The sequence below is a fragment of the Natator depressus genome, chromosome 2 (assembly GCF_965152275.1).
Source record: "Natator depressus isolate rNatDep1 chromosome 2, rNatDep2.hap1, whole genome shotgun sequence".
In the NCBI taxonomy this organism is placed as follows: Eukaryota; Metazoa; Chordata; order Testudines; family Cheloniidae; genus Natator; species Natator depressus.
In genome coordinates, this window is record NC_134235.1 from 254,416,931 (window position 1) to 254,428,552 (window position 11,622).

The window sequence follows — 11,622 nt, forward strand, 5'->3', positions numbered from 1 at the left end:
GGTCTGACACAGTATGGCCATTTTTATGTTCTTATGAAATAAATGGGAGTGCTGCCTTGACTACAGTGGGTGCAGGAGCAGACATTTATTCCAGATTCACACCACTATAAGGGTGAAATTCACTCCTGTACAGAAGACCAGTAAAAGGACTATGTACCAGCTGAATGTACTTTGAGGTCTTAAGTGGGACTTATGTGACGTACAGGCTTTTTGCCAGTCCTCTGCATAGGATTGACCCTAACCGAGAGTAGAATTTGGCCCCCTATGTTCCAGACGTTGTGCAAAAATTACGTAAGTACTTTTTAACTGATAGATTGGAAACTTTTCTCTCATCAGATGCTGTAAATAGCAATTTTAGCAAGTTTCCCAGTGAATCATGTTCTTAATGGACCAGAAAGACACTGAAGAGGGAGAGGGGTAAAGTCAGATCTATCTGGTAAATATATACTTATAATTTTTTAAACAAAACTATCTAATATTAAATGAACAGATGAAATTTAGTTTTGTATTTTCTGTAGTATGGACTTTCACGAGGTTAATACTGACAATACTGTAAGTGTATTATAAAAAGAAATAATGGACAAAGCATATTTTGCATGAATGGTTACTAGCCAATTTTCAGTCATTGATCACTATATTTAAAACTTGCCTCTGGTTGGAGACCTTTTTTGTGCCACATTTCAATCCAGAGCAAGAGGTTTTTTTTCTGGCAGTTCTAAAATCCTCTCCTATTTGAGTTGGTGGGTCTCAGTCCAGTGCCTCGTGGGCGAGTGTCCACATCACAAAACCACCCTTGCAATTGGCACACATTGGAGGCTAGATCCTCAGATGATGTAAATCAGTGCAACACCATTGGTGTCCATGCAATTACATCGGTTTACCTCAGCCGAGGATCTGGCATGGATACATTATTTTTTTTTACAGTCTCAGCAAGAGAGGCCAAGGACTGAATGGTCCTGGAGACTGAATTCACCTCTTGATTCTTAGAGCCCAAACTCAGGATTGAGGCAGGTTGATGGGACGTTGTGTTGGAAGCTTCCACACTGTATGCTGTACTTGTTCAGTAGACCAGTGGTTCTCAATCTGTGGGCTGCTTGCGGCCCAATCAGCACACAGCTCATCCTCAGGACCATACAGGTAGTATATATATTGTGTGGATGCGGCCCACATAACACACAGCGAGCTTCATATGCGGCCCACAATGGTAAATAGGTTGAGAACCACTGCAGTAGACCGATAGAGGACTTCAGTGTTTGAGATTTTCCATCCAGTATCGTTCACCAGCAATGAATTTACGAGAAGTTGTATCTCTCTATATACTTAATATATCCAATATTCTATAAAGTACAGGCAAATCCCTTCCAGTGGGATTTTTTACTGGAAGTGCTGATGACTCTTACAATCATGGCATTCATGTGGCCACTCTAATGTTCAGTGTTACTCGAAAGATCATACTTCAGGTGTATATAGAGAAACCAGTCGTTACCTAAACAAAGATTCTAATGCCATAGCACAAAGTATGCTCTTGGGTATCTTTATGTTGAATGTAAATTGAAGATGCTAAATGTGCGTCACCACTTCTGGTGACCATCATTACTAAGCGTCAAGATAGAAGGAACCAAAAGGAAGAATTGCTTCAAAGCGTGTGTAAATATCTATTCGCGTGTAACAGTGTTTGTTTTATTTCTACTGTGAAATATATTTTGGAGTTAGAAAGTACATGTTATTAAAACAAAATGTAATTTAAAAAATGTGTGCTATGCTCCTTGAGCCATTTTTATAATATGCCAATAATACATTTCCTGTCTACTTTTCTTATTTGGCTTTTGTAAATGTACAAAATCTTCTGTACTGCAGCTTTTGTGGGTCTGTAGCGCATAGAGCTACTGTTTCATTGTCTGCCGTTGAATAGGGAGATCTGCTACGAGATGTATTTTAAAATCCTGAAACAAATATTACGTCAGAGAGGTGTGATTTTTCAGTGTCGTTGGGCACCTGTACCTCCCTTGGACTTCATTTGGATTTGTGGGTGCTCAGCACTTCTGAAAATCAGAGCCTGGGTGCCAAAATCTAGGCACCTCAATAAAAGAAGCCTGATCAAATAAATTTGTTAGTATCTAAGGTGCCACAAGTACTGAATTTCAGAGGCACTAAGGGTGAAAAATCCGGCCGCTTTGCCTAAATTAAGTACTCATGTTTGAAAAAATTGGGCTTAAGATTTTAATGGCACAATCTCAGTGATGTTCAGGAAAGACTCTCGCTTTTCCTTTTAGTCTGTGGCAGACGATTCCCCTTGGATATGGAGGTCTAATGAAAGTTACCTAGTTACTGTAGTAGGTTCAGAGAAGAACAGTCCAAGTAGATCAGTCCTGAAGTTGTTTTTGTGGTACAATATATGAGAAACAGTGTCCCTACAGTACTGGCGCAAAGAACTAAATGCATGCAACACTGTTAATATAGTGTTATGGGCCACTATTTTCTAAGGGACCAGTCGTCAAAGGTGCTGAGTGGTGTTCAGCGGTTTGCAGGATCCAAATATTTATTTTTTTCTGCAAGGGCTTTACCAGAACACTAAACCAGTGGACAACAAGACATAGGCTAGGGTTTGCTTGGAAAATCCATGTCATGATTCCCACTGCACGTGGACATCAGTTAATCAAAGCTAAAGTTCTCCTGGATGTAAAACTCAGAATTCAAACTCTCTTTCTGTGTATTCCCAAAGGTGACAAGTTATGCCTATGTTGCTTACATTGCTGGTCATTACATTAAGAGGGCTAGACAAATTACATTTTGTGGCAGTTATCAGAGGTAGAGAGGTTCCTCAAGTGCCTTTTAGGACTAGACAGCAGTTGGGGGGGAGGTGAAATCAATTTAAGATTATTTTTAATTGCAGCAAGCAGGATATCTCTTCTAATATACAAATTCATGATCAGTATGACCACATACTACAACGCAGTAAATAATAATGTGCTGGAATTATAAGAGCAAGCCTACCTGGACCGTGAGAGTATCCTTCTGCTTAAAGTCTATGGGAGTTTTGCCCTTGAAATGGAAATGGAATTAGGCTCTTTATGATTGTGGAATCAGATCCAAAGCTCACTGAACTCAATGGGAGTCTTGACACTAACTTCAGTGAGCTTTGAACAGGCCCATAATATAGGCCCCAATCTGGATTCTGGTCTCAGCATCACTGGTGTAAATCTGGCATAACTCTGTTGACTTTACTTACGCTGATGTGAGGTCAGAGCTGGCACACAGCTGCCTTGAAACCCTGTAACAAGATGGTGGAATCTCATTAGTTCCACAGGTCTCATGAAATCTCCACCATTTGAGTTGGCAGAAATGTCATGGGATCAGCCGGTGAGATTTCAGCAGTGTTGCATCTGAAGTTGACTCTCAGTCATGATTTAGACTCCAAAGTGAACTGGCCTCTGACTAGTCTGAATCTAGATCTCAGCATTATCTCTTTGGCCCATACATACCAGGAAATAGATGCTGACAGAGTAGGGAGTCCAGCAAAGCCATTCACAATGATTTAACGACATTGTAATAGCAAAAATAATGAAGGGAACTAGATAGAGTCACATCTAGCCAGAGTCTAATCTCAACACAGATAACAGTTCCTTTTTTAACTCGCATCACCACAATGCACGCTCTGCTGACTCTTGTTCCTCTAGGAAAGGTGTAATATTCAAAATCTTCATCTTCTGGGAAGCTTTGAACTGTCATTTCTGCTGTGAGTCTCTTACACGTTCTACTTTTTTTTCTTCACTGCTTTAAAAATTATTTCTAAGATGCAAGAGGCAATATCTCAAAGCTGAAAGGGTCAGCTTGGAACTGCAGTTCTGGGTAATGCCTTTGCCATGAATTCCTATTTTTTGGCAGTCTTAAAAATCTTGTCCACACAAAAAATAATGAAATGTGGTCCAGTGATTTTAGAAACCATTTGAAAGGTTCGATATTCCCTGATGGTATTTCCAGGCTTTTCTCCTACCTAGTTGGATACTCTCTAACTTACATTGCCAAATATAGAACTCTGGCCCATCACACTGCTGCTGCGATTTGTAGCTCACCATTCTTTTCATCTTCTCTTTTGAGGATGGGTCTTCCTACTGCCAATACATACGGTGACATTAAACTTCACATTCAGCAACGCCAATCCTCCACTCAGTGACCAACTTCTTGGTTTCCAAATCCTGTAACTTTCCAGCTCTGAAGCCTAAAAGCTCTGTTTGTAGTAACAAAGGCAGTCAGTGGGCTCTGGCTCATCCTATGGACGCTGTTACTGTATATTGGAGCCTGTCAACATTTTCCAAAATTCGATTTGTCAATGAAAATTTGGAATTTTGACCCCCCGGAAAAATGTGAATGCTTTGATATATCACTCATTCAAACATCTGAGCTAATAGCCATTACTCCCTGTACTCTAAAACACCACTTCCTAGTCAATATCGCTTTTCTAGCCAAAGGAAGATTTGCTCTGCTCACAGAAGATTTCCAGGTTCAAATAAGTGTTTGATACAATTCAGAGCTTTCTGGATGCTGCATCAAAATTAGCCAAACATTCTGAAGTCATGCAGCTCATTTATTATATACATCATGCGCTTTTTCTGTAGCTCATGCTATCATTCCCATATATTATTAGCAGTAGTAGTTGTCTTACAGTAGGGGTGAGGGGCCACAACCGACATCACAGCTCCATTGGGCTGTTTCAGGTAGATTGGATTCTCTCAAGAAGAAAAAATGAGAACTTACAATTTCTAGACTTCTCCAGTTGCTCAGTCAGAAAGGACAGCATTTGTCCTTTGTTAGATAAGTCTCTCAAGTCAACAATTATACTCTGGCTATTTCCTCTTCCTTCCTTTGAATCACTTTATTAAGAGAGGTTTGTTACTGTATGAAGACAGCATTTGAAATGAGAATGCTCCCAAGGTGATTCGTCCAAAGGAGCAATAAGAATTATGTCCTGAATTATAGGGTTTCAGATACGGGGGCTTTGCAGTTGCAGAGGTGCTGTCCTTCAGCAACTGCAAGTGTTCATATTTAAATTGTTTCTGGAAAACATCTGACCCTCCCTGACTCTTTGCTTGTTTTTAGAACCAAATCCAATTGCACTTTCTTCAAGACTCGGCTTTGAAACATTTAATTAGTTAGGTTTTTCCCCGCCCGTCGTCCTTTCAATTTTGCCGGCACTGCACTTCCTGCTCCCAACCAAAATCAAACTATGCCAAAGCACCACAGGAAAGGCTGTTCTCATGGTATTTCTAGCCATGCCTGGGAGTATTGGAAATGCGCTGAGATACTGTTTTCCTGGGAGATTCACAGCTCTGTGCTTGCAGACTGCAGAAGCTGGGCCAGTTCAGAGAAACTTCTGAACATTTGCGTGTTTGCTGGGCTCTGACTGCCAACATTTTTTCAATGTACCCATCCCTAGTTAGTGTGAGCAAAGTCCTGCTTGTCTTGCATGGGTGCCAGGAGGGGGAGAGAAAAGTAGCACAAGAGCCTGTAACTCACCAAAGGTATCTGTAAAACAGCCCAAGAGGATTCCAACCAATCACTCTCTTGAGGAGCTGCAGACCCACTGGTGAACCGTCCCAAGGGTGTCATGTCTCCCCGTCCTCTTGAGTGGATGTTACTTTCAGCAGTAGACGCTATGGCTCACATTGACTCTGCTAGTAGCAGTGAGAAAAGTATGCTATCAACCATGATTCCCCTGGGCACGCCCCCAAACGTGCTACCAGCTGGATTCACATGTGGTGCTTGCAGAGCCATCTCTGAGTCAGCTACAGTTGAGATCTCTGTTTGCAACCTCTTGGGTTATGGCTCTGTGTTAACTGCCTCGTTACCAAACCAGGGACATTATACCTGGGGGCACCTTTAGTGAGTTAGGGGAGGATTTACGCTACATCTTTAAAGATGTCAGACAGGCACAACCAGCTACGGATTGCATCTACTATCGCAGAGAGCGGTGGAGTATGGAGCATGCAGTAATATCTAAGGATACTCTGATGTTAAGCGCTATGTGTTTTTGTGGTAGACAGCGACATTCAGCTAAATGTGTATTGTACTTTATCCAACCTCTACAGAGCTTGAACAATATGCCTTGTTTTGACCCTTGTGATCCTTTCACCTGGATATTATTATTATTCCACATTTGCTTTCTTTGTGGGGAATTCATCCGTGTGAAGAGTTAATGAGTGGTATGAACCTCGCAGTGTCTGCCAGTAGCTGAAGTAACCTAGGCCTCTGTATACACCTGCTCCAATGAACCTTATCACTGTACAGGAGTCTCCAGAGGTCTCGGTGTACCTGCATAATCTATAAAAACACCTGTTAGTGTCCTCATTTTCTCTCCCAATTTCTTGCCATTATAGTAGCAATGCAACATGCGATAGCTCCCGAGGAGAGATGTGCCAGGTTCATGTATGTAAAGCTGTATTTTGGCTTTTGAAGGTGTCAAGGAATGAATTTACTGGCCCTCTGGGTCTAATAGTGACCTTTTTTATCGTCATGGGTAACAGGATCTGGGGTTATTACATTTTGTTAAGTGGAAACACACAGATGTCAACTGCTGCTTACTAGACTAATCTTTGTGTGTGTTCTGAGAAACAGTACTAGATTTTAACATGTATACTGCTGTAGATGACACAATAAATGTATTATCATTTTTGCACGTCTGTTCTGCTATGAAACTGAACTCTCGGGCTGATCCAATGCTGCAGAGTTACTATTTTGGGAGCTAGCAGGATGCGCTCATTAATGAAGGTGCTTTGCTTGCTGGGAATCACAGAGTTTAAGGCCAGAAGGGATCATCTAATTTGATTTCCTGTATATTACAAACCACTGAACCCCACCTGGACTAGACTAAAATATTACAGCTCTCAGGAGCCTAAGCCAGTGTGTGCCACAGGTGAAGAATAGGAGACACCGAAGTGCATCAATGCCTGAGTCCCCTGCAATGGCAGACAATAATTTGGTGAGATAGATCCATGTGATCCTAGCTAGGGACCCATGTTCAATCCTGCAGGGAAAAGCAAAAAACCCACCACAACCCCTCGGTCCCTGCCAGTCTGACCTGAGGGGAAATTCCTTCCCAGTCCTGAAAATGGTGATTAGTATAACCCTGGATGAGCCCCACCTGCCAAGATGCCTAGAAGGGGAATTCTCTGTACTGCCTCCAAGTGATGCTTTCCGGGGGTACCACAGTTGTGAGACTACCACCTGCTGTTAGCAGGAGAGCCTTGTCTGTGCCTTTTGGGGGTCAGCTCCCCTATGCCACCGGCAACACAAACATTCCCCTCTAGCCTTCCGAGGTCCTGCTGTCTCTCCACCTGTTAGTGATAGGCACACTCCCACCCCGAAGTCCTCCCAGCATCCCCCTGGAGTGTCCAGCCCCTAGGCCATTGGACACACTCAGGATTCACAGAGTCGCTGCTTCCAAAGGATAGCACACCCCAACATACCAGTTCCACCTCAGATCACCGGTCGGCTTAACACACAGCACTCAGATATGTTTATAGTGAAATCAAGTGTCAGTTTATTTAACAAAGCACAGATTCAAGTGATAGCCGGTAGAAGTATTGGAAATACATGCTTACCTATAAAACAAAATCATAGCATGCATTCTACAGCCTAGATTTCACGTCTTGCAGAGAAATGCTTGCCTGAATCCTTGCAACATTTTGCCACCAGACTTGACAGGGATCCCCCTTTCATGAGACAGACACACTGTCAGCTTGTCTCCCAGGTGAAGGACCCAGTGTGTTTCTTTGCCCCTCAAGATATACCAGTTTCATCCTTTGTCTATATTCATGAACAGGACACCCCTCGCTGTTTGTTCCATCCTGCAGTCTTCCCCTCTTGTAGAGTTCACACTCTCTTATTTAGCCGGTGACTCAGTATACAAATAGGCCTACAATTGTGGGCCAGTACGCCAGTTGTTTTCAAACTTTTTTCATTTGTGGACTCCTAAAAATTTCGAGTGGAGGTGCGGACCCCTTTGGAAATCTTAGACATAGCCTGGGATCTGCAGATCACAGGTTGAAAAAACACTATTCTATGGTAGTGACAATCTTTCACAGACCCCCTTAGACAGTCTGTGGATACCAAGGGGTCTGCCTACCACAGGTTGAATCCACTGCAATGGACAATAGTCAAATGACTAGACAGGGAGATAGGCATCAGATACCTCCTCCCTAAAAGGAACATTTCCAAGGTACATCACCTCCTGGTGACTTGACAGCTCCAAGTCCTTAAGAATATAATGTTCAGTACACATACGTAAGCCCTTAAATATTAGCCATACATACATTTCACAATCATTATGTCAACCAGTGGGCTACTGGCTCTCAATGGAGACCTCACATGCCACCCTTTGGTGAACTAATATGCGTATACCCAACCCAGGGGATGACTGTAAACCCCTACGCACCCCATGCCCACTGCCATTTGGCACCAATGGGTCTCTGGGTCCCACACAGAGCCCACCCTACCAGTCTTTGGCTGCTGTCTGACAAACTCAGTCCTGGAGTATGCAGGCATAAGTCCTTTGCTATCAATGGGCAACGGGCATTCTTGGTTTAAACCATGAACATAAGGACATAGTAATGGCCTTACTGGGTCATACCAAAGGTCCATCTAGCCCAGTATCCTGTCTTCCAACAGTAGCCAATGCCAGGTGCCCCAGAGGGAATGAACAGAACAGGTAATCCCCCTGTCGCCCATTCCCAGCTTCTGGCAAACAGGGGCTAGGGACACCATCCCTGCCAATCCTGGCTAATAGCCATTGAGGGACCTATCCTCCATGAACTTATCTAGTTCTTTTTTGAACCCTGTTATAGTCTTGGCCTTCACAACATCCTCTGGCATGGAGTTCCACAAGTTGACTGTGCATTGTGTGAAGAAATACTTCCTTTTGTTTATTTTAAACCTGCTGCCTATTAATTTCATTTGGTGACCCCTAGTTCTTGTGTTATATGAAGGAGTAAATAATACCTTCTTATTTACTTTCTCCACACTAGTCATGATTTTATAGACCTCTATCATATCCCCCCTTAGTCATCTCTTTTCCAAGATGAAAAGTCCCAGTCTTATTAATCTCTCCTGATACGGAAGCTCTTTCATACCCCTAATCATTTTTGTTGCCCTTTTCTGAACCTTTTCCAATTCCAATAGATCTTTTTTGAGATGGGGTGACCATATCTGCATGCAGTATTCAAGAGGTGGATGTACCATAGATTTATACAGAGGCAATATGCTATTTTCTGTCTTATTATCCATCCCTTTCTTAATGATTCGCAACATTCTGTTCGCTTCTTTGACTGATGCTGCCCATTGAGTGGCCCTTTTCAGAGAAAAAAGAACAGGAGGACTTGTGGCACCTGAGAGACTAACAAATTTATTTGAGCATAAGCTTTCGTGAGCTATCCACAATGACTCCAAGATCTCTCTCTTGAGTGGTTTACAGCTAATTTATACCCCATCATTTTATATGTACTGTTGGGATTATGTTTTCCAATGTGGATTACTTTGCACTTAGCAACATTGGATTTCATCAGCCATTTTGTTGCCATCACCCAGCTATGTGAGATCCCTTTGTAGCTCTTCGCAGTCTGCTTTGGACTTAACTGTCTTGAGCAGTTTTGTATCATCTGCAAATTTTGCCACCTCACTGCTGACCCCTTTTTTCAGATCATTTATGAATATGTTGAATAGGACTGGGCCCAGTACAGACCCCTGGGGGACTCCACTATTTACCTCCATTCTGAAAACTGACCATTTATTCCTACGCTTTATTTCCTGTCTTTTAACCAGTTACCGGGAGAGGACCTTCTCTCTTATCCCATGACAGCTTACTTTGCTTAAGAGCCTTTGGTGAGGGACCTTGTCAAAGGTGGAATCAAGTGGAGCTAGACTAGGGCTGAAGATGGAAATGTAGGACCCCACACATTCGCAGTATAGCCTAGAAACACGAAGTGGAGCAGCTCTACTATGTGACCCAGTTGCTTTCCCTGTCAAAGAGGTTTGTTGCACATAACAATTTCAGGCATTTTGTCCAGTCAAGTTTGAAACGTGCTAAGACATGAGGCTCCCACGATGTTCTTTGCTGAGGATGTCACAGGCCAACAGACTCTTCTGAACTGTTCCCTTCTGTCTTCACACTCTCAATTTCTTCCTTTAGCTACCCTTCCTTGGCCTGTCTCAAACAATGCCTGTCCTTCTGTGATGGGTACATGTTTGTAGCTGACAATCAAGCCAAGATACACATATTTTGGTCCAGATCCTCAGCTGGTATAAGGGGACATCTCTCTGTTGAAGTCCATGGAGCTGGGCCCAATTCCACCAGCTAAGGAGACTTGTTCTTTATGCTTAGTATACATCAAGCCAGATTAGAAATCCTATAACTAGGCTGGGTGCTTGGCAAATGTGGGCTCTCAAAAAGATGTTGTAGATAAGTTACAGTTTATTGGTGAAAGTTTTACATGAAGAGCACAGTCACAGTAAAACGCACGGATTGTTGCTTTACACCAATATACAGGATTCACTAGCACGACCAAATTTACTGACATTCTCTGAGCACTCAGGAGTGAGATCTACAATGGCAATGAATCGCCTTTAACTCCACTGAGTTAAATAGGCGTTAGGCACTTGAACACCTTTGTGAATCTCATCCCAGGAGTCTTGGTTCTCCAGCTCCTGTCTGAGCATCCTGTAGCCACCACCGTTCCACAGCGTTTGGAAGGCCTGATTGGCAAATACTAACACTGCTATAATGATTTGCTTTGTAAATGAAGTCAGTCGATCTGGCCCATCCATTTTGGATTGACCTCTCCATGAGAAGTCCTAAGGCACGTACAGCATATATGTGACCATATAAACTCTCCCATTTTTGTTCGCCCCAAAGTCTTGGTTTATAATATGGAGGAGATTTTTTCCAGGACTTTGAACATGTTTTGCCAAGACAATCGCTATCACCAATTTTTTGGTGGCCTGGTCTCCTCCCGTGTTATTCTTCTGGTCTTATAGAATGCTTTTAACATTACACCACGTTAGCCAGCTCACACACATCGCACATTAAACATGCAGCCATCTGGTCATATGTTAGCAGTTTACTTTAAAAGAAATAGACAAGTATTGAATCAATAGCCGAGCTGAAAGGCCCCAAGATCCGGAGCCTCAAAAGTATTTATGCACCTAACTCCCATGGATTTAAATTGGTGGTAGGCAGGGCCATCCCTAGGGGGATTCAGGGCCCAGGACAACACTTCCCCCTCCGCCCCATGCCCCGCCCCCACTCCATCCCTTCCCCAAACCCCGCCCCGGCTCCACCCTGCCACGCCTCTTTCCATCCCTGCTCTGCACTCTCCCTGCCCCTTCCCCCAAGTCCCACCTTACCTCTTCCCACCCCTGGTCCGCCCTGCCCCCATTCCACCCTTTCCCCCCAGCCCCTGCCCCTGCCCGACCTCTTTCCGGCTTCCGCCCCCTCTCCCGAGCGACCCGGGAGCCAGCGGGACGGGCTGGGGCTGGGTCGCTTGCTGCTACTGGCGCCAGGCCCCTGCGTCCCAAAACACGGGGGCCCCCACAAAGTGCGGGGGCCCCCCAAAGCATGGGGCCTGGGGCGGT